At 49.1% G+C, this 23218-nt stretch overlaps 1 protein-coding gene across 2 annotated transcripts in view; it reads right to left on the bottom strand.

Moving 5' to 3' along the window:
* GPC3 (glypican 3) overlaps positions 1–23218 on the bottom strand; it is a 299836-nt gene that overhangs the window by 253930 nt on the left and 22688 nt on the right. The window lies entirely within an intron of this gene.

Below are 23218 nucleotides of genomic sequence, written 5' to 3'. Positions count from 1 at the left end.
GAGCTGGTGAGAACAAGATTCTCTCTTTAGCCCTAACGAGCTCTGCATATTAAAGGTTCTGTTATACTGAAGGGGAATGAAGACAGAAACGTTAAGCGGGAAAAGGTGCCGTTACGGGGTGGAATGAGTAAAGCTAATGTTACGCTTTTAAAATTCATGACAGTTTAGAGTCAAATACCTCTCGTGTTAAAAGGGCATTATGGACCCGATTTAAAGCTACCAAAGAGTGAAGATTCAGTTCTAAAATTTAATTCCGCCTTGGCCCATTCCACTGTGCTTAAGAACTACAGTGGCCTGCAAACGTTAGCTAATTGCATCTCTTGTACTCCATAGATTGCAATGCCCGGGCACGCCACGCTGGGAGGGGGTGTTCCCGTCTGCCCGCATTGTATTTCAACATCTTTTTACAAATTCATCTCCTTTCAGAACGAAATGCAGGATTGTAAATTGCTACATTGATTTTGCTTCAGCGGTAAAAGTCACACCAGTGAGTAACAGACCTGAGGCGACCCAGTTTGTTCGAAAGAATCTGAAAGCGGAGCGTATTGACAGCTTAATTGGCTCGCCAAGAGTTCATATCACTGGGATGAAATGCATCGTTGCCCTTTTTATTGCCATGTCTTATTGTAGCTTGAAAAGTAAAGTAGATGACAATCTAGAGAAATGTTTCTTTTGCACAAGCGGCCTCCTGTCCTTGACTTTATTGCTGGGTTCTCCCCCCCATCCCCAGCCTTCCTCCCTCTCTCCAAAGCAATGTTTACACACTGGCTCCTCTCTGCCTTTTAAATACTTGGCACAAGAGGAGAATTTATCTCCTCCCTTAATCCTTTCAAGCCAGGCAATGAAAAACTCCTGCGCATCCATTTCTCTGTTGGGGATACCAAAAATTACAGCCCTGCGGAGTTCCATAAATGCCATGCTGGATAGGAACGTGGCATTTACGGCTGCAGAGTGCAAACGGGGAAGCATAATTTGACTCTTTCATGGCACGAAGGGGGGGAATTAGAGGTGTTAATACCTGAACTATCAACGATAACTTCTGACTCAAGATGTAATTACAGAAAACAAGACACTTCACGGAGCTTGCAAACAGTCCGAAATCGGAAAGCTCCAATGAACGTACAATGCTCCCCCTCTCTCTGGTTATATTACAATGACCATCCAACAATTTGTTTTCTGGCAACGGAGCATGGGCAGAAGACAACGTTTTGCTAGAAACATCCCAGTATCCGGGTAACGATGCGTCACCCCCAAACAGAGCGCAAGAGAAGTGAGGATGTAGATTGGTGATAGTTCAAGTATTAGCACCTCTAATTCCCCCCCCTTCATGCCATGAAAGAGTCAAATTATGGTTCCCCGTTTGCACTTGGCAGCCGTAAATGCCACGTTCCTGCCCTCAGCCAGCACAACTCTCCCTACTTTGGGGGACGGTCCTACAGAGCCTGAAAAACTTCTCACGGAAGCACTCAGCGTTTATGGCAAATTTGCTTCACGCCCTCCAAGTTCAAGCTTCCCTCAGTGCCAGGAATTATTCGTAGTAGTGAGGCCCACAACAGAAATCCTCACAGCCGCAACGTCCCAGGAAACTCTGCAAGTGCCGCCTCCGCTGGATCCTCCCACGAGGGCCGCCCAGGACTGGTCTGCGCCATGGAAACCATAACGGCCTAGCTTCCTCGACGCAACCACGATGACCTAACCCCATAGGGCTGACACGGCCTAGAGTGGCGGAAGGGGGGCTCCTCTGTCACCGTAGGAGCACCACCGGCCTTAGCGTAAGAGGAAGGCAGGTGCATTGGTGAGACCCGTGAGGTGGTCAGGGGAAAGCGCTCAACAACAGTCCACTGAGGCTGAATCTTGACATGATTTCATCCTTTCAGGCCCGCTGACGGAGGAGCAAAGGGAGCAACCAGCGAATCAAAAGGGCCCGGGGCTGCCTGCTACCACCACTGTTACTATGGCAGCAGCCAGAGCCTCGGGCCTTTTACCCGTCGGAGCACTGCGCAGTGCACGCCGTGAGGCTCTGAATGTTGGGGGGCACCATGGCCCAAGCAGCACAAAGGGCTGGCTGCCCTCAGCCCCACCCCTCCCTACCAAGGCCCCACCCCTTCTGCCCAAGGCCCCGCCCCTTCAAGGGACACACACACACACACACACACACACACACCCACCCCCCGGCCTGGGCACCTGTGGAAGCTCTCAGCTCCCCTGCATCCATTCACATACTTCTGCCTCCTTCGCATGCAGGCCTCCATGCAGCAGGGCGAGGGCCTAGCCTTCCTTGCAGTTCATGGAAGAGGTGGTTTCCCAAAGCTCAGTGAGTTTGCAGCAAGGGAAGCTTACACAAAAGAGGCAGGGGACACACCCAAAGGGCTGCAAGTCAGCTGCAGAAGCATGACTAGAAGCCAGGCGCTTGTTCATTTACTACCTGTCCAGCCATGTCGGTGAACCTCAAAGCCTCAGTTTGTCCATCTGTGAAATGGGGTCGGCGATACGTAACCCCAGGGGAAAAGTCAAAGAGGCGCCAGATTTAAAGGGGCAACGCACTGCCATGAGTTGAGGCAGGATTCCACGGGGACTTCAACAGGGAGCCGAGCTGGCCGTGTTATCCCTCTTTTGAAAATCGAGGCTCATTTTGTGTCCCACCCTGCCCTCCGTGCTACCGGGGTAAACTTGTAAGCTCCTGTCTCACCTCAAAGATTTCTGGATAGTCACAGTCCCTTTTCCAGTATCCCCCCTTCTCACTTGGGACTGGCCTTTAGGGCCACAAAACCCCTGGCAACAGGTCCCTGGGGGCGCCCTAGAGAGTGTATTACAGCAAGTTGGGTCCTTTGGGGGATACGGGGGGGGGGGACAACAGAGCCATCTACTCTGCTTTTGATTGTGCTGGGGTCGCTACAGATACCCAGAGGTGCCCACGCTGGGGGTGCTTGGGGGCAGGAGCGCCCACCAGGAAAAGTTAGCAGGTGCTCAACTAAGCTCCTTCTCCCCACAGCACCTCTGCCCCACGGACCAACACCTCCCCCGCCCGTCGCTGTTTCACAGCGTTTGGGATGCTCTGGGAAGGGTGCACTCAAGGGATGCAGGGAAGAGGTGGGGCAGGGCTTGAGGGAAGAGGTGGAACAGGAGCTGGGCAGAGGTGGAGCAGGCACAGGAAGAGGGGCCAGGGTTTGGGGGAAAGAGGTGGGAAGGGGGCGTGGCCAGGGGCGGAGCAGGAAGAGGTGGGCAGGGCTTGAAGGACGAGAAGGACTGGGGACATAGCCAGAGGTAGCGCAGGGGTAGGAAAAGGCAGCGGGGCTTGGGGAAAGGGGTGGGATGGGGGTGTGGCCCGGGGCGGGCGGGGGGAGGGAAGGGGAGAGAAACACACACCCCAGTCTAGAGGGGAAGTCAGCGCCTATGTAGTCAGCTACCTCTCCGCTAAACACCCAGTGCAGCCTCTAGACACAAAAGCCACGTCTACACGGGAAATGGGAAGCGCTGAACCCATTTGGTTCCCACCTACAGAAGAGAACAGAACAGCAGAGGACCTGCCTTGGAGACTATGGAAAACTGAGCCTTCCTATGTGCAGAGTAGCAGAGGGCAAACCCCTCCAAACCAGTGAAATTAGGGCCCAGGCTTTTCAGCCCTCAATGATCTGAGTAGCAGTCGTGTTGGACACCCCGTCCCTTTGCTATCTGCACAGCCACCGAGAGCTGCAATTTCAACTCCAGGCCAAGAAAACACTAAACAAATACCTGTAAAATCTACTTTCCGAGCAGCGAGCATTGTCAGGCAATGCATCCGATATTGCACTTGATGTGACTCCGGAGGGCAATTACCCCGCCTTAACTCCTCCATGATGGATTTTACAATTTGTTAAAGAAGCTCATCAATTCTCAGCTGTCAGGTTTTTTTTAAAGCCCCAGGCGCCCACAACGTTCTGCATTTTGCTGAGCCCCAAAATTTCAAATCGTTGGATGCTGCTGCTACAGTTCCGGCCCAGACTCCAAAGCTGATCCTTAAAGCACATTTCAGACGGGACACGGGTTGAATTGCAGATTACCTTTGATTTGTGAACGAACACGGGGTTCTGGTTATTGGAAGGGATGGTGACATTTTCCCGAAATGAAAATTTACACAAGCACAAATCTACACCCATAGGTATAAACACAATCATTACTCAAGCTGCGGGACCCAGCGCCAGAGTTAACCAACACCAAGTTTCTTGCATATCTGGCACTAGACACTGTTCCTGCCCGCCCACTGATCTGATCACATATTTCTCTCTCTCTCTCTCTCTCTCACACACACACACACACACACACACACACACACACACACACGACACCTTGTCAAGCCCAAACTTAAAAACCTCTAAGGATGGAGACAGCACCACCTTCCTAGGGAACCCAACCCAGTGCTTCCCCCCCTCCCCCCCCCCCCGCCTAGGGAAATCATTTTCCCTAATATCCAACCTAGTCTCTCCCATTGCAACTTGAGACCGTTACGCCTCGTTCTGCCATCTGCCACTGCTGAGAACAGCCTCTCTCCAGCCTCTTTGGAAACCCCACCCCCACTTCAGGTAGTTGAAGGTTGCTATCAAATCCCCCCTCACTCTTCGCTTCTACAGACTAAATAAGTCCAAATCCCTCAGCCTCTCCTCATAGGTCGTGTGCTCCAGCCCCCTAATCATTTTGGTTACCCTCTGCTGGACCCTCTGTAATGCATCCACATCCTTTCTCTAATGGGGGCCCAAAACTGGGTGCAATACTCCAGATGTGGCTTCACCAGTGCTGAATCATAGAACCATAGAGTTGGAAGAGACCTTAGAAGGTCATCAAGTCCAACCCCCTGCTCTAGGTAGGACCAATCCCAACTAAATCATAATAAAGGAGAATAATCACTTCTCTAGATCTGCTGGAAATGCTCTTCCTAATGCAACCTAATATGCCATTAGCCTGCCTTCTGGGCTATAAGGGCACCCTGTTTGGTTTTAAACGTGCAAATGAAAGTCATCCCGGGGATTTCCAACATTCTGGCAACCTTAACGACTGGGTAATCAACTTAATGGGCTGTAAATAGCCTGGTTTTGTCTCTTAAGTTTAAACGGAGGTTGGTCCTGGAAAGACATGGCACCAAACCAACTTATACTGGTATATCAGTTTAACCAGATAATTTTCCATGGAAATTTTCCAAAACAAAGGATTGCCACCCAAAAGGAAGTCTATTTAAGCTGGAAAGTTATGAGTCTTTTTGTCTTTGGCTGACACGATACATGCAAGAGGAGAGCCAGGGACCCAAGTCAAAGTCAAAGAGCTCTGACTTGAAGGTTTGCCTTGAAAAAGAACACTTTTAGGGTAAGTTTCCAATAAACGTCCGTGTATTCGTACTAGCTATGCATTTCCTTTTACTTTGATTCTGGAATTTACTTAGATCTGCCTTTTTTCACTTGCAACCACTTAAACCCTACTGGGTGTACTTAATAAAATACTTTTATTTGCTATCAAGCCCGGTGTAAATAATTGTTACCTGGGGCGGAGGGGGGGGGGGGAACAATCAGTGTGTACATCCTCCTTTCATTGTTCAAGGGGACTTACCTGCATGAGCGTTCAACCTGTGAAACTCTCCTACAGGGTACGTCTAAACTACGGGGCGGGGGGAAGGGGTTTTGAAAGAGGGTATGCAAATTCTGTGGGCTCTCTTCTTCCAATCGCTTTTTGGAAAGCAGGTCTTTCGAAAGTGAAAGTCTAGACGTGGTTTTTTCGGGAAAAAAACCCTTTTTTGAAAAACAGCATAAACCTCCTTTTTTTACGAAGAGCGGTTTTTTCTAAAAAGGTTTTTTTTTTCCCCTGGAAAAAACGCATCCAGTCTACTTTCACTTTCGAAAGACGCGCTTTCCAAAAAGCGATCGGAAGAAGAATTTGGGAATTTGCATATCCTCTTTCAAAAAAAAAAAAAAAGTAGTTTAAACATACCTACAGTGAAAGACAGATTTATTTGGGGTTTTGTTCCCATGGGGGGCAAGTGAGGTTGCTTTCCCGGATGCTCTGCCCTTGAACCGCATTCTCTCAGCACTGAGGTTATTCAGTGTCTGCTTTGCTCTTATTTTGGGAGATGGGGGGGACAGCATCCTCAGCTCCGTGCCTTATCGGGGGAGAAGGGGGGGGAGAACCAGGCGATCCAGCCTTAAACTACTCAGCAGACCGGGATTCCATCTCTGGGGGCTGAACAAAGACCCCAACTACCTTACCCATTACAAAGATAGCTTCCCCAATTATCACCTCTAATATCATTAACTCACAGACATTTACCTTCCTTCCCCCCTACCCCCGCATCCCCCTTCTGTTCTGAAATTTGATTTGTCCTTTTCATATGTGTTCATTTTTTTAATTGTATCCTTTGGTATATATGGTTGTGACTATTTTCTTCCACTATTTGATCTGAGGAAGTGGGTCTGGCCCACGAAAGCTCATCATCTAATAAACCATCTTGTTAGTCTTTAAAGTGCTACATAGTCCTGTCTTTTGTTTTAACAAATATATAGGATCTTGAGGTTTTGTGGGTAAAACCCACTTCCTCGGATGAGTCAAAGTGGATATTACAGAGTCCAAGATTAGAGGGAAGGAAGCAAAAAAGCAAAAAGAAAGAAAAATCTAACAGCAAAAGCAGTTACCTGTCAATTGTAGGACCTGTGTGAATGAAGTAGGCTGGATACATAACGTAAGTTAGTTTTGCATGGATATCAGTTTTGTCCCAATGGTAAAAGTACCAGACTGCAACCTTGATCTTTGTAGTTCAGGACTAAGGCCTGGAATCTGAATTTCATGTTCTCTGGGACTATCATGGAATCACAGAACACTAGGGACCTCAACAGGTCATCGAGTCCAGTCCCCTGCCCTCATGGCAGGACCAAGCACCGTCTAGATCATCCCTGACAGACCCTCAAATATCTTGAGTGATGGAGATTCCACAACCTCCCTAGGTGATTTATTGCAGTGTTTCACCACCCTGACAGTCACCTACGTTACATTTAACTTGAAATTCTTCTTCTCTTGTTACAAGTTTTCAGGCATAGCCTTGCAAGGAAACTTCCTGCCACCCTTTTCCCTTTCAACTCCAAACACAACCGTCTTGAAAACTTTCAACATTTGAGCTACAGTACATGCACAAATCTTCCTGCAGCAAACACCTGAAATACTCTCCTGTATTTTCCAACCTAATTGGCTTTCAAGAGCTGAAGTGTTAAATTATACCACATCATGAGCTGCGACTTCTAAACAGCATCTCTGATACCAATGATTTCATTCTCCCGTGATTGACTGGAGTACTTAAAACAACTCCCCAAAGCAAATCCAACCTGTTCCCTTCTTACCTAATTGATGCTGTAGAGCTTCGATTTACCAGTAAAAGGCATAATTAGTAAAGATAAGAGTTTTTCATATAGTTAAGGTGGGTTTTTATTATTATTCTAGAGGCTTAATTCTCTCACCTTGACTTTAAAGCAGCAGCAGCTTGTGACAAATGAAACGCCTTGGAGGAGGCCAAAGAGGAATCTTGGAGAGACAATCAGTGATCTTTTATCTTCCAGACTTCAGGCAGAATCGAGTTCTTCAAAGAAAACCCAATAAAGCCCAGACATTTTCATCATAACAAAATAAATAATTCAGTCATACTTGAGAGGACTCCGACGTTAGGGTTGGCTATTTGATATGTGTGTGTGTCTTAGGCGCTGCTAAACCGATAAAAGATAACCTGATAGACGTTTGCAATGTCAAAGCTGCCATCAGCCCTGACAGATACGAATGGTTATAATGTAAATAACTCTAAGTAACCAACCTATCTGCATTTGTGCCTAATGGAAAATTTACGGCCCTCTGGGCCACCTGATACAGCTAAGAATTACGACTCTCTATCTATCCGACTGCAGCGCAAAGAGAAATGAGTCAGATTCCTCTTAATAGCAGCTGCTTAGCCACAATCTAGAGAGATTACAATTCTGGGAGTCAGGAAATATTCTTCTTTATTAAAAACCCACGCACGTCGTCTAGATAATCTGGGTTGACTCCGTCGCTGTCGGCTTAAGAAGTCTGGGCGATTCTTAACAGAAGTCATGACGCGCCAACGACCGCAAGCCCTACACAGTCCTCGTTCACAGAACACACATCAAATGCAAGAAATGCAGGAGGCTCTGGGATGGGCAGTCAGGCACGGTGATGGGGGCATTAAGAAGGGCCCAAGAAACAGCAGCAGCGCCGGTCAGAGCCGGGGGCCCGTTAAATTGCTGCTGGAGTGCTGTGCCAAGTACTCCGTGCGGCTTTGAGGGCTTGGGGGCGGGGAAAACACGCTGGGCGGTGCTGAGGGCTGGCTGCTCTGGCTCCGCCCCTTTAGCCAGAGGCCCCACCCCTTCCTGGCTAAGGGGAACAGAGCCAAGTGGGCGGACCCCTCTGCTTCCTGTGCAACTTGGTTGGTAGATGGTGGGGTGGAGCAGGCTGCGGGGTCGTTCCATTTCCCACTACTCCTGCTGCCACCATGAATGGGACCCGACCCCCATGGCCACCCCACACCAGGCACCCCAGTAACCCTGCAGTCACGTCGCTCAGGGGAGGGGGCTTCAGAGAAATGGTACAATGGGGGGGGCGGGAAAGGCCATAGCAGGAGCAGAGTGGGGTTACCCTGGGCCCGGGGGAGAGGCCAGCCCTGCACCCTCGGAGCACTCTCCGCCCAACAGGGATCTGGATGAGACCGAACGTTTCCTCTGAAAATCCTCAAGACCAGAGGTTCTCAAACCAGAGATCCGGACGCCTCAGGGGTGCAAGGTTACAAACACGGGGGGTTGCGCGCTGACAGTCTCCGTCCTAAACCCCGCTCTGCCTCCGGCGTTTATAACCGTGTGAACTATATTAACAAGTGCTTTTAATGTATAGCCGGGCGAGAAGGTGACACTCAGAGGCTTGCTACGTGGAAAGGGGTCGCCAGTACAAGAGGTCAAGAACCAACAGCTCTAGGTGTCCCAGCTAGGGATGTAAAACCTTGTTTAACTGGTTAACTGATTGAAGAAGACGTGAGTGGGGGGCAGAAGTGCCTCCCCCCACCACTGCAGACACGGCTGTAGTGAGGGGTGGGGGGAGGGGGCAGGGAGCGAGGGGCCCATTGGTCACGTTCAGCCACGGACAGAAGGGCTGATGGGCCAGGGAAGGGGCCCACCACGGACGGGGACTGTTCCAGCCGGACGGTTGGAGCAGCCTCTACCTGTGGTGGGCCCTGCGGGGCTGGAGCAGCCCCCTGCCCACGCTGGGTGAGAAGCTGCCCCAGCCCCACCAGTTAACCATTCCCATCCTTCATCCAAACACGCCCCGCATGGGGAGCAAGCCACTCAGCCCAGCGCACGACACACGGTGGTCCAAGAGCTCACTAAAGAAGAGACCGCATAGAAATTTTACCTTGGATACAGCATCTCCAGGCAGGTGGGCATGTCTAGAGCCAACATGCCCACGATGCAGTGTGACCGACGGCTGGCTAAGCCGCAGCTCTGCCACTACAGCCTGGCTGGAAAGGCCAATTACAGCCTTGTAGCCAGCTGAGCAAGCCCAGGCCTGGAGGGCGAATGGAAGCAGCATCTAACCCCAGAGGGCTAGATAAGGCAGCCAGAGGAGAAGGGAAAAGGGAGGAGCGAGGAGCCAGGTTGTAGCTGAGGGCATGTCTAAACTACAAAGATTTTTCGAAAGAGGATATGCAAATTGTGGGAATTAGCATATCGTCTTCTGATTGCATTTTCGAAAGAGGATCTTTCAAAAACGAAAGTAGTCTGCATGCGGTTTTCTTGGAACCCTTTTCCGAAAAACCGCGTAAACCTCCTGTGGAAGAAAACATTTCCTCACTCTGCATTTGTAAGCAACAAGTAGCCAGAGGCAGTTTTATTACAAGCTACAGCAAGGGAAAAACTGGTTCAGATGCAGGGGGGGTGGAGAGGGAGCCGCCCCCCCCCCCCCCGCTCGCCGAGGCAGACCTTCGAATACAAGCAATTCTGAAGCAGTTTCTATACTGTCCATTAGATATAATAACAATAACAATTAGTCTCCTTCCCATTACAAACACCAATGGCTAACAGTTATTTAGTTCCACCCAGATTCTCCTTATCTCAAGGTCCCTGCCAGAGTCAGCATTCTATCCTTATCTCCGTATGGAGGCGAGAGGCAAAGGCAGCGTCTAATTCCAGATCTCGCGTTGTCAGGCCACGGACTTAGCCTGACTCTTGCTCTCTTGTTAACAAGACCAAGATGGATGCACACAAATTCCCTTATTCCCTTTTCCTGCCTCCACACTCCTTTTTTAGGAAGAGCGGGATTTTTTCCCCTGAAAAAGGGGATTTTTTTTCCGAAAAAAACGCGTCCAGACTACTTTCATTTTTGAAAGAGCCTGCAAAATTTGCATATCCTCTTTCGAAAAAATCTTTGTAGTTTAGACGTGCCCTGTGTGTGCTTCCCCAGGCAAGAGGAGAGGCTGGCAGAGTTTGCGGTCATCCGAAGCTCTGTAAATAGAAGGTGGTGAGAAGCTGACAATAAAAGGCACAGGGTGGCTGCACCAGAAGGGGTCTCGGCTAATTTGTGGACAAAGAAGGTGTCCCAGGGCGAGGGGCCTGAGCGAGGACCTCGCCACAGAAGCGAATACCTGGAGGAGAAGGTGCAGAAATACAGTGGTCACGGGACTGCTGCCCACTTGGTGGGCAAAACCCACAAACCAGCTTTTCCCAAAATCACAAGATGGTCTTAAAAAATGGCGAGACTTTTTTGAGTCCTAAACGTCGGGTTCCTTGTCACTGCCTTCACGTTCTGAGCCTTTCAGCTGCATGCAGGCCACGGTCCCACATTTCCCACGGCTCTTACTACATCTGAAAGGCAGAAGCACAGCCGGGAACCCGGGGCAAGCAGGTGGGGAACACAGGGCAAGTGGGGACTCACGTGTGTGCCTATTGGGTAGTCGATTAGTTGCTTACATCCTTAAGGCACAGCCTTCCCAAAATTGCCTACATGCCCTGGCCTCCAGGGAGGGCTAGGGTTGCAGCATGGCAGCCCTGGTTCTCCAGGTGGACAGGAAAGACTGGGCTGGCGTGGGCGGGGCTTGACTCTAGGGGCGGGGCATCAGGGCTTGCTTGCCTTTCCCAGCTGGGCCTTCGGCCTCTGCCCAAGCCATCTGGCTGGCAAGAGAGTGGGTGCTACCCCTGCACGCGGTATCGGCAACAAACGGAAGTCCCTTTGGGCTGCTACCTAGAGTCATTTTAAAAACCCCCAAAGGTTTCTCACATTTAAAAAAAAAAAACCTACATTAGAAATCTGGGAGCGTCTATGGCTAGATCCCTGCATGTCTGCAGATATCAGCTTCATATCCACGGAGCGAGATACGGGTACCCACACAGGGCTCCTTCCCCTCCCCCCCCAGTGGCCAGGCTTCGGGCGGGGGGAGGAGGGCATGCCAGGGCAGGCCCCTGCACTGCCAGCAGGGAAAGGACAAACTGGCTCCTACATCTCCCTGCTAGGGACGTACCAGTGTAGCCAATTAACCAATAAGCAAAAGTTTATAGGTTAATGCTATAGACTGCATGCACTTCCCACCCCACTCCACCACATTTTTTAGCAGGCTGGCCAGCAGCCCGGCTCAGTCCTGGCTCGCGCTGGGCCAGGACCTACCCCCGCTGTGGCTCTGCATTTAAAGTGTATTAGGAGCCGGGCAGGCAGTCTGCCCTGCTCACTACTGGCTCACGCCAGATCCGGGAGTTCAGCCTCCCTGCCAACAGGGGCTGCTGCCACCCCACGCTCCTGCCTCATTATCAGAGGCAGCAGTGACAGGCAGCTGGTTCGCGAGGGGAGCTGGTTTTTAAACGGGCTCCCTTTGCGGACCAGCTCCCGCCTGGTACCGCGCGCAGCTGCCTCTGATACAGAGGCAGCAGCACGGAGTGGCAGGGGGCTCTTCAGGAATGGGGCCAGAGAGCACTGGCAGCCAGCCACACCCCCAGGGGTTACAGAATAGTCGATGGTAAGAATTCATGAAGTTAATCGACTATTCAGTGAACCGATAGTGAACATCCCTGCTCCCTGCAGGAAGGGCCAAATGCCAGCTCTGCCCAATCCCCCTCCCCGTCCAGTGACCTGCAGAGCCACAGCCTGGGTCCCTGCTGCCTCTTACCCCAGTCCCTGCTGCCAGACTCTTCCCCGAACGACCCTCCTCACTCATCTGTCCTCCCTCTCCTCCTGAAAGTTTGCTGTGTGAATGCAATTTAAAAACCAGATCACGGATTGCAGATCAGATTATGAGCCGAGCCTGGTGGCTGCGAATCAGATGCTGATCCACATTTTCATATCCACGTAGGGTTCTAGCGATCACAATTCCAGTTTGCTTTTGTTCGCCCCTGTATAACTCAGACTCTTGGCCAACACCTAGGAGAAAAATTGCCTTTGCATGAATCCTAAATCACTTGCATCTGCTTTCAACCAGAGAAAGGTTTCACTCCAGCCCTCAACCAAAAATAGGGCGGGTAACATCAGATGCAACCAATGCTTTAAAGAATGAGCAAGAAGCTTTTCACACATTGTAAACGAAGACGACCCCATCTTTTCCCTTGCCGTTCACCTTTATGGTAGTTTTAAAAAATGTCAAGTATCAGAGGGGTCGCCGTGTTAGTCTGAATCTGCAAAAGCGGTGAGGAGTCCTGTGGCACCTTATAGACTAACTGAAGTGTAGGAGCATAAGCTTTCGTGGGCAAAGCTTATGCTTCCCATGCATCTGACGAAGTGGGTCTTTGCCCACGAAAGCTTATGCTCCAATACTTCAGTTAGTCTATAAGGCGCCACAGGACTCCTCGCCGTTTTTTAAAAAATGTGTTTCTGTTTTGTTATTTAGAGGATGGGAGGGTATAAAGAAGGGTCTGGTTTCCAGTATTGTCCTCCAGGATTAGCCTGGAGTCTCCAGGAATTGAACACTAATCTTTAATTGAAAATTATGTCACGTGAGGAAACCTCCAGGAATACGTCCTACCAAAACTGGCAACCCTAGTCCAAGGGAACCTGAAACCCCGAAGGCAGAGATCAGCTTCAGAAGCCAGGAGAGAAGGGAAGCACTAAACATCATAGGACCATCATGGCATTAGCCATCAGAATACGGAGGTCACAGTCTCTCTCTGTGTTTTAGAAATATGCATCTGTCTGTCTGTCCAAAGACTCCTCCTAAATGGCGAGACCTAGGACGACCATATGTGGTATGCAAATTCAGGGTTTGGTTGTGCCAGGGAAATGGGAAGTGCAGGGAATGGGACTGTTTTCCAGACCATGGAAAGGGAGGGGCTGTTCGGCAGGCTGCTATACTCACAGTGGCCACTGGGGACAGCGAACAGAGGGGAGAGTGGTACTACAGAGTGACCACTGGGGACAGCTGCACCACCAAGAGAGTGGCCAGCTAGGGGCGGGACTCGCCATTTTGCCTGCCATCTGATTGGATAAGTGGGGTCCCTATGCCCGGGAGACAGCCCGCACCAGCCCCCTGCCCCCCACTCAGGAGAGGAGGAGGCAGGGAGATCCTGGCAGCCCTTCCTCCTCCCCCACATCCTCAAGGTGCTTCCCCGACCCCTGCCCCCACTACATCACCAACCCCTACCCTGAAGGACCTGGGCAACACCGGGGAAGTCTTCTACTGTGACAACAAAAGCTGCGTGAAACACACTGGTCAAGGCCTGAGCGAGGGTGAGCCGGTTCTGCTCCCTTGACTCCAATGAAGCTACAATGGCCCGTCACAGCCGAGGATCTGGGACACATCGTCTGCACATGCTTGGTAACAGACACTGCAGCACAATCCTGCCGGGTAGGTCATCTTCCCCCACGAATCCTCACATGCAAATTTACCACCGCGGATGCCAGCTACCTTCGATTTTAACACCGACTAATTCAGAAGTTTCTAAGAGAAACATGCGAACACGCACTATTGAAATCACCTCCATCATTTTAAAAATGCCTGTAAGACAAGACCTAATACTAACTGTGCCACTTCCATTAGGTGGCGATTGGGGTCCCCCCCCCCGCAACGCTTTTGTTTTTTGCTGTGTTTTCTTAAAACTGCAATAAAGAGCGAGCCGGAGGGTCTAAAACTCTAATAATCTAATAAACTTTGCTAAGTGAACATGGTAACAGATATGGCTGGATGAGATTTTTATGAATGTCAGACAATTTCCCCTGCTCTTTATCAGCAGTGAGGCTGCTAGACCTTCAGCAGGACGAAATTAAATTTAGGGCAAAATAATAACATCTGGGCGAGATATTGTTTGTCGGGCGAGCGGTCCCGTCAGATGTCAGGCTAAAAATATTAAAATGAAATCTGAAGGGTTTCTTCTTTTCTGCAAGTGGGCAGGATGTGTTCCCACACCAATATATTACACCGCTTGAGGCAGCCGCGCAATTATTTCCCCTCCCAGCATGCTGTTCCCAAGAGAGGCTCCGCTCAGACCATGGAATCTGTGACATTTTTGTCAAAGTAATTGAGGAGGACAAGGGACAGTTTTTCAGAATAACTTTTAAAAAATACCATCTTTACACATTAGTTCTCTATGTTGCCAACTCTTGCAAATTTCAGAGTGGGGGTGTTTCTTGAAGCCCCCAGCACTAGAGTCAAGGAACCAGAGTCATGGCACACACACACAAGTCCATTTTGCATTAGGGATGTTACAACTGGGGATGTTAAAAAGCAGGGTAATTGGGTAACTAGGCAGTAGCTGAAAATTTCTGATATGCAGGCAGCAGCATGGGGCAGCAGAGCGGGGGCAGGTGCCTGCATGTAACCATTCACGGTAACCGAAAAGCCCAGGCTTACTGGTTAAGTGTGTAAACGGTTCTCCTATTATATCCCTAGTTAAAATGGTTAACTGGTTAAACACTGGCTAGGGGGTCACCAAATGACATGAATAGGTAGCAGGTTTAAAAACAAACCAAAGGAAGTTTTTCTTCATACAATGCACAGTCAACCTGTGGAACTCCTTGCAGGAGGAGGTTGTGAAGGCCAGGACTTTAACAGCGTTCAAAACAGACTAGATAAATTCAAGGCGGTTAGGTCCAACAATGCTTATTCACCAGGATGGGTAGGAATGGTGTCCCTAGCCTCTGTCTGTCAGGGACTGGAAAAGGATGACAAGGGAGAGATCACTTGATGGTTACCTGCTCTGTTCACTCCCTCTGGGGACCTGGCACTGGCCGCTGTGGGCAGACAGGACTCGGGGCTGGATGGACCTTTGGTCTGACCCACTGTGGCCGGTCTGATGTTCTTACAGCACTTAGCTGATTAACCATTTTATCTTAGCGCCTGCTCCCCAGCCTGTCACCCAGTCCTGCCACGTCTGTGGGATCCTACCACCTGGCCCACCTGGCCCTCCACAACTGGGGCTGCTTCTTGTCACGCAACTGGACAGCAAACACACAGTACGCGCCTTACTGGTTAACTGCTCAACACCCTTATTTTGGGCAAAGTAGGTACAAAGGGCCAGATTTTAAATAGGTATTTAGATCATAAAACACTAGAACTGGAAGGGATCTTGAGAGGTCATCGAGTCCAGTCCCCTGCCCTCATGGCAGGACCCAGCATCATCTAGACTGTTCTTGACAGGTGTCTGTCCAACCTGCTCTTAAATATCTCCAGTGATGGAGATTCCACAACCTCTCTAGGCAACTTATTCCAGTGTTTCACCACCCTGACAATTAGGAAGTTTTTTGGGGGGGTTTACCTGGTAACCCTAATCTCAAACACGTCACTGAATTTATTCCAGTGTTTCACCACCCTGACAGGTAGAAAGTTTTTCCTAATGTCCAACCTAAACCTCCCTTGCTGCAGTTTAAGCCCATTGCTTCTTGTCCGATCCTCAGAGGCCACGGAGAACAATTTTTCTCCCTCCTCGTTGTGACACCCTTTTAGATTCTTGAAAACCACTCTCATGTCCCCCCTCAGTCTTCTCTTTTCCAAACTAAACAAGCCCAATTCTTTCAGTCTTCCCTCACAGCTCATGTTCTCAGGACCTTTCATCATACTTGTTGCTCTTCTCTGGACCTTCTCCAATTTCTCCACATCTTTCTTGAAATGTGGTGCCCAGATGCCCAACAATGCAGAAAGGCACTTGATGGATTTTACAGAACTCCTAAACATGTACCTGCATCTTCAGGTGCCCAACCACCACCACCAAAAAAATATATATTAATAATAATAGATCAGGCCCATAGCCCTTTGGTAGTAGAGTAACAACCACCAAGAGCAGGACAAGCCACCATCTCGCTTCTTTCACACCCGTCCCATTCACCAGCTCCCATGGCAGCTTCTCCAGAGTCTGCGAGATGCATAGCACGGCTGTACCTGGGAACCGGAAGGGAACCCTCTCTCACCAAGTCCATATGTGGGCCTCAGCCCCACATTTTGCAGCTCACAGAGCCTTTGATGCTCCACTAGCGAAAATATTTTTAAGAGACCAGAGACCATGTAAACTTAAAAAAAAAAAAAAAAAAGTGTGAATCAGCTTTTAAATCCAAAGTAAAGAACTAGGGTGCAAAATCCTGTTTAACTGATTAACCAATCAAGGGGGAGGTTGGGAAGATGGGAAATAGGGAGCTGCTCCAGCCCCCACCAGTTAATTGGAACCAGTTAACCTTTCATAACCCCCTACAAAACCCAATTTTGAATGTCTGTAATCAGTTTTCTCTGAGTCCAAAATAATTGATACTGAGCTAATTAAACTGAGCTGCTCTTGGGTTCCCGCTAGAAATGCAGCCTTTTTATAACAGGATCACCAGAGCGCTGCTCTTGCTGTGATTAGTTTCATTAGTCAAGCAAGCTGGGAATGTTCCAGCAGAATGTTTTCTCCTCCAGAACCGACAAGTCACTGAAATTCAAACTTTTCATGCACCCATGTCCAGGTCAGCTGACAGGAGGGGGGTGCAGATTCTGGGTGTAGTTTCTGGCCCAAATGACAGAGATACACTCCCAGAATAGCCCTTATCTAGAACCCAGGTGTCCCACACACAAGAGCCTACTCTGCCTGATCCAGAGGTAGAATCTCCTCATGGCCGGCCTGTTGGCATTTCTGGGTGCGGAGGGAGGTCAGTCCGCCAGTCTCTCTCTATGATTATTTTTGAAAGGTCTCGGTTTCATCCCAGACCCAGACCGAAAAGCAAATTCCAAACTCTCAGAACTGTTCACAGGAGAGAGTTCTCCTTTTCCAGCCAATTCTATTCATTAACTATGCACCATGTCTGACTAAGCATCACATGACCGCAGTACCCGTCCTACCATTCTCCCACGAGGCTTACCTGAGGAGTTTAGCACTCAAAGAATCATCAAATCCTAAGACTGGCAGAGACCTCGCGAGGTCATCAAGTCCAGTCCCCTGCCCTCAGGGCAAGGCCTAAGCACCATCTAGATCATCCCTGACAGGTGTCTGTCTAACGTGCTCTCAAATATCTCCAGTGATGGAGATTCCACAGCCTCCCTGGGCAATTTATTCCAGTGTTTCACCACCCTGACAGGTAGGAAGTTTTTCCTAATGTCCAACCTAAACCTCCCTTGCTGCAATTGAAGCCCATTGCTTCTTGTCCTATCCTCAGAGGCCAAGGAGAACAATTTCCCCCCCCCCCCTCTTTCTTGTTAACATCCTTTTAAGCACTTGAAAGCTGCTCTCATGTCCCCTCTCAGTCGTCTCTTTTCTAAACTAAACAAACCCAATTCTTTCAGTCTTCCCTCATAGCTCATGTTTTCTAGACCTTTCATTATGTTTGTGGCTCTTCTCTGGACCTTCTCCAAATCTTTCTTGAAATGTGGTGCCCAGAACTGGACACAATACACCAACTAAGGCCTGATCACCCTAACGTACATTCTAATGGAAAGGCACCAAAAACCCTTCTATCCATTTATTTTTTCAGAGAGATAAAGTGTGTGGTGCTCAAGCTAACCATCTGCGTACTGGATGGGAGCAAGGCTTGTGTTAGGATCCGATCGGAAATTCATTACAGACCCCCACTGGCTTCAGTAGGCTTTGGATCTGGCCTTTAGCAAGAGTCAAAAACAAATGAGATTATTCTGCCAATGATACTGGCAAACTGGGAAAATGCTTGATTTGCTACAAATTTTAAAAAAGGCATGAGCAAAAAGGCATTCATTTAGAATGACTGAATCCCAAAACTAGATCAACATTTAACGGTCAACATTCAATCACTTCATCTCACGTTAGCCACGAAAGAAAAGATTTGGCTTGAGGACAGCCCACGAGAAGCAATTGCAAGCATAAATGACTATACCAATCGACACACTCTGCAATGAAATCTGTTCACCAAAGGTCAGTGTTGCTGGAAAAAAAAATCATCAAATTAAAGATGGGGAGGGGAAAAAAATGGGTAGCTGTGAACGTAAGAACACACTACTCAAACACCGCCATGTTGGGCAGACAGAGCATTTAACTACCGGCTTTACATCAATGAGACTTTATTCTGGACTGCTGTCTGCAGTGAGTATCAGCAAAAATACTACACACATACATAGATACCTGTGTGTGCGTCCACACTCTTAGGTCATGTCTTCAGTCCGCAGAAGATCAATGCTGCCACGATTGATCTTCCGGAGTTCTATTTAGCGAGTCTAATAAAGACTCACTAAATCAAACTCAGAGGGTGCCCCTGCTGGCTGTGCAGAAGTAAGGGAAGCTGGCGGGAGCGCTTGCTCTGTCAGTCTCCCACTGTGGGGATGGTGGGTAAACGCAAAACAAGGTACATCAATTCCAGCTATGTAATTAACATAACTGGAACTGTGTATCTTGCTTCGACATCCCCTCCTAATGTAGACTTCGCCATATTTTAATGATGGGTGTCACAGCCCCTCGGTGCTTTATGAAAATTGGTTTATGAATATGCATAACTCCAATATGCTTTATGCAAAACAGGTCATGTAACATATCATTTTTAAAGTTACCATCTGCTGAATGTGTATATCCTATTTTTGTGCATGTATCATTCTTGTATGTGAAGTTAGAAACATGAAGTGTGAATCGGTTTTTAATTCTAAATGGGGGAATGAAAGCCATTAGTGATACTTTAGGAACTTAATGGCTCCGTACTCAAACCAACGACCCTTTATATCACCTATCAGCCCAAACTGTGGTTGATCCTAGAAAAACATTTGAGCATGCCACCTATTACTGGAATCCATCCTGAAACTGGTGCTTTTCCATGGGGTGGGGAGTGCTAATTATTCTTGCCCTGGGGGAAAGTCTGTTTAAGGAATGGAAAACATTCAGTCTTTTATCTTCAGCTGGCTTTCGAAATTGCCTCCCAACTCAAAGAGGATGCACACAAAGAGACCTGGAAACAAAAGACTATAGGGAAAGGATGAAGGCAAAGCTGCTGAGCCCAGGTCAGTAAAAGATCGACACTGACCTGAAATAACTGGTTAGGGTAAGAATTTGTATGTAACAAGTTCAGTGTAGAATTAACTGGCGTCTTTTGTTTATTTTGGCTTAGTAACCTGCCTTGATCTGTGTGTTTTCATGTGCAATCACTTAACTCTTACTTCTAATACTTAATAAAACACTTCTGTTTATTAATAAGCCCAGTGTAAATATAGGCAATCCAGACAAAAATGAGGAGTACGGGATCTTTCTAAAAAGATTTTTTTTCCCCTGAAAGAACCACGTCTAGATGGCGCTTTCACTTTCGAAAAACTAATTTACATCCTTCTTTCAACTGAGAGATGTAGTTTAGACATACCCTGAGAGTCAGGAATCACAGCCTGGCTGCTGAATTGCTTTGTGACCTCAGGCAAATCGTTTCAGCTCTGTCTTCCTCAGTTTACCCCTCTGTTGGGTCCCGATAATACTTATTTGCATAAGCTCAGAGAAGCATTGGTGAGTGTCAGGAGTTACAGCTGATAAAGGACAATGGGACCGTGAAAGGAAAGTTATGATGAACGTGTCAAACAGGGCCATTCCGACTGGTGCACGACCAGCATCATCCAAGGCAGCTCTGGAAACAAACCGAGTGAGGGGACTTGAGGTACATTGGGAGCTGAGCGCATCAGAATCACCACCCCAAGAGCCACCGGCACTACGAGAACCAAGAACGCAGCTGGCACAGACTCCTCCTGTCCTCTTGGTCCAGGGGTGGCTTGTACATGCACCACAGAAGAGCCCTTACGCTTTCCCAACAAGAGGCTACTTGCAACTTTACCCAGGTTGGGAAGGGAAAACCAAATCTAGTACGGAGCAGCCCATTTGGATTGGAAAGTGGATAGGCGGTGCCTTAAACAAACCAGCTCCCGATGCCATCCCCACACCCAACATGGAGTACCAAAGAAAACTTCCATCACGTTTCCGTATTCCTGCATGGCACTGAGAACGACCCTACAGAGATACCTCCTTGGGCCACGTATACCTAGGTTTAACCAGCTCTTGTTTCGCAGCTGGTCCACAATGCTCTCCGTCCCATCTCCCATCCAAATCTGCTCCAACAGTGCTCAGTTCTTCCTTCGACACCAGCATGCCCCACGCCCAATGTATTGCCCCTTTAACTCCTACCCTGCCGGAAGATCAGCAATGCACCACGTTGCCCTTCCGACGGAAGAGGCAGGAACCAGAGGGCATGAAGCAGCTTGACAAAGGGGATCTAAATTAAGACATGCTGGGTAGGAAGCCCCAGCGTAACTTTCTTGGGCTCAAGATGCGTCTTATCTGCAAGGGGCATTGCTACTTCCTCCACTGAGCCAACAGCGGCCGAGCACAGAAGCCTGCCGCTCTTTCAGACTCTGGCTGCTGGGCTGTGTCATTCCTTGCTGGCCGAGACGAATTATTCCACACGTGGCCACTGTCACATCTGGGGCCTGCGCTGCTTGATCACTAGGGACCTCACGCCGGGAAAGTGCAGAAGGAAACTAACTGCTTCCCCAGGAGAGTGGCACATGGAATGAATTAGCCAGACACTGAAAACCTACCATGCCGTGACCACGTGGCTACTGCAGCTCGACAATGAGACTCAGCCTGGACTGAGCCACATGAGCATTCATTTAACGCATCAGTCACCATCACAGAGACACAGACGCCTTCACACAGCAGCAGACTCCCAGATCACTACCTGGCTGTGCTCCCAAGACCCGAAAGAAGGAGCAAGGCTCTCTCCAAGAAAGGCTACCAGAGGTGTCCCTTCTAGATCACCGAACCATGGGCACAGATTCAATGGCTGAAGACGACCTCCTTCCCTCAGCCTATCACCACAGTACTACTGGGGTCATGTCTCCACTTACCGGAGGATCAACATTCCGGCAATCGATCTTCCAGCGTTTGATTTAGCAGGTCTAGTAAAGACCTGCTAAATCAAATGCTGATGGTGCCCCGCTGACCATGGTATATTCATGACAGGGAAGTTGACAGGAGAGATTCTCCCACTGACCTCCTGCTGTGGAGCTATGACAGACCTGCAGACGGCCAGGACTGGGCACCACTAAGGGTGTCAGCTCAGGGCTAATTGCTCAAAACCAGGGCTACTTACAGCCCTCGACTGGAGACCCTTCCCAAATAGGCCACAAGCCAGTCACACCAAATGCTTCCATTGCTAACCTGGCCAGCAGGAAGCCTCACAAGCAAAACCCTCAGACAACCCAGCTTTCCCGGTGGCACAGTCAGCCCCGAGCCTTACACACAGGTGAGAGGTTATAAAACCCGATCTCACCAACTCTGAACAGATCATCCCGGTCCCAAAGAACCAGCCACAATCCCAGGACAATTTACACGTTAGCTCTTACCCACAAGAGCACGCTGGGCCAATCCTTTAGCATCTAAAAATCTAAGGCTACGTCTACACTGCAGGCTTCTTGCGCAAGAAGCCTTTTGCGGAAGCGTTTTTGCGCAAAAACTTCTTGCGCAAGAGCACATCCACACCTCAAAGCACATCGCAAAAGCCATGTGCTTTTGCCCAAGAGAGCCTCCACACAGCCATGGACGCTCTTGCACAAGATAGCTCTGATGGTCATTCACAGAATGGCCATCAGAGCACCTGTGCTTTTTCCCCCTTGCGCAAGAAACCCCTACAGAGCATCCACACTTGCCTTTTTGCACAATAGCTGTAGCATAAAAAGGAGTTATGCCTCATAAAAGGAGGTTTACCTACGCCGGAAAAAGCCCTCTCTTCTGCTGTTTTACTGTTGATTTACTTGTGCAAAAGTGCATTTGAGGTGGGGACGCTCCACGGGTTTTTGCAAAACCTTGCAGTGTAGACATAGTCTAAAGGCTTATTAATAAAAGAAAGAAAAGTTTGAGAGTAAGATTGTGAAGGAGAATACATGACATACATCAATCACCAAGTTTTTGATGCAGGTTCTTAGTAGAGATGTTACAAACTGCTAGCTTAAAAGTCTCGGGTGTACATCCTGTGTCAGGACGGGTCAGCAATCCTTCCCGGCTCTTTGTCCCTAGCAAGGATGCATCTGGAATCAGGAGCAAGATTAAAGACAAGACGGAGATGCCCTCAAGGGATTTTTATATTCCTGGTGTCTTCCAAATTGGAGCTGGTCACATGATCAAGTGACCTATCTGTGTTTCACATGCCAGCAGCCACGAGGCACTGGCTAGTCTGCAGGCTCCCAAACGCATTCCCTCAGGTGTGTATTGGCCACTCAGAGCCACTGTCCCTCAGCAGTGCTAGTTAGCACAGGCATCCACGGACCAGTCCTTCCTCACAATAGGCAAAGCCCATTGCTCTCCCCCAGCCCGAAAACATTCACAGTACAAGCACAGGGCCCATATTCATAACTGCACATAGAAACATCCTACAAGTTCATGAGTAGCACGCACAGAATCAGTAGAGCATAAGCACCTCACATGGCTCACTTGATACAGAATCTGGGCGCGCACACCCCCGTGGGTGCAACAGTGATCCGGCTGCTCCCTTTAAAATCCAATGATTGACAGGAGCCATCCCAGAAAAATCGATGCAAGGTTTGTAGACTCGCCCTAGGCAACTCCTAGTTGGAGTTACATCTCTCGCATCAATTCTCTGCCGGTGCAGACCTGGCCTGAGATGAACTAGATGAGTGAGGTGCCCTAACTAGTCTATGGCTTATCTTCCATAGGCACTACGAAGGAGTAAGGAAGGATGGGCGAGGGCCCCTTCTCTCAGCTACACCCATCCCCCGGGCAGAATGCTGCAGGGAGCATGCCCCAAGCTGCAGGCTTGCTGGGCAAGGTGGGTG

Source organism: Pelodiscus sinensis, chromosome 13 (assembly GCF_049634645.1).
Source record: "Pelodiscus sinensis isolate JC-2024 chromosome 13, ASM4963464v1, whole genome shotgun sequence".
NCBI lineage: Eukaryota > Metazoa > Chordata > Testudines > Trionychidae > Pelodiscus > Pelodiscus sinensis.
The sequence above is the reverse complement of the archived record's forward strand: the minus strand, read 5'-3'. Positions and strand labels throughout refer to the sequence as shown.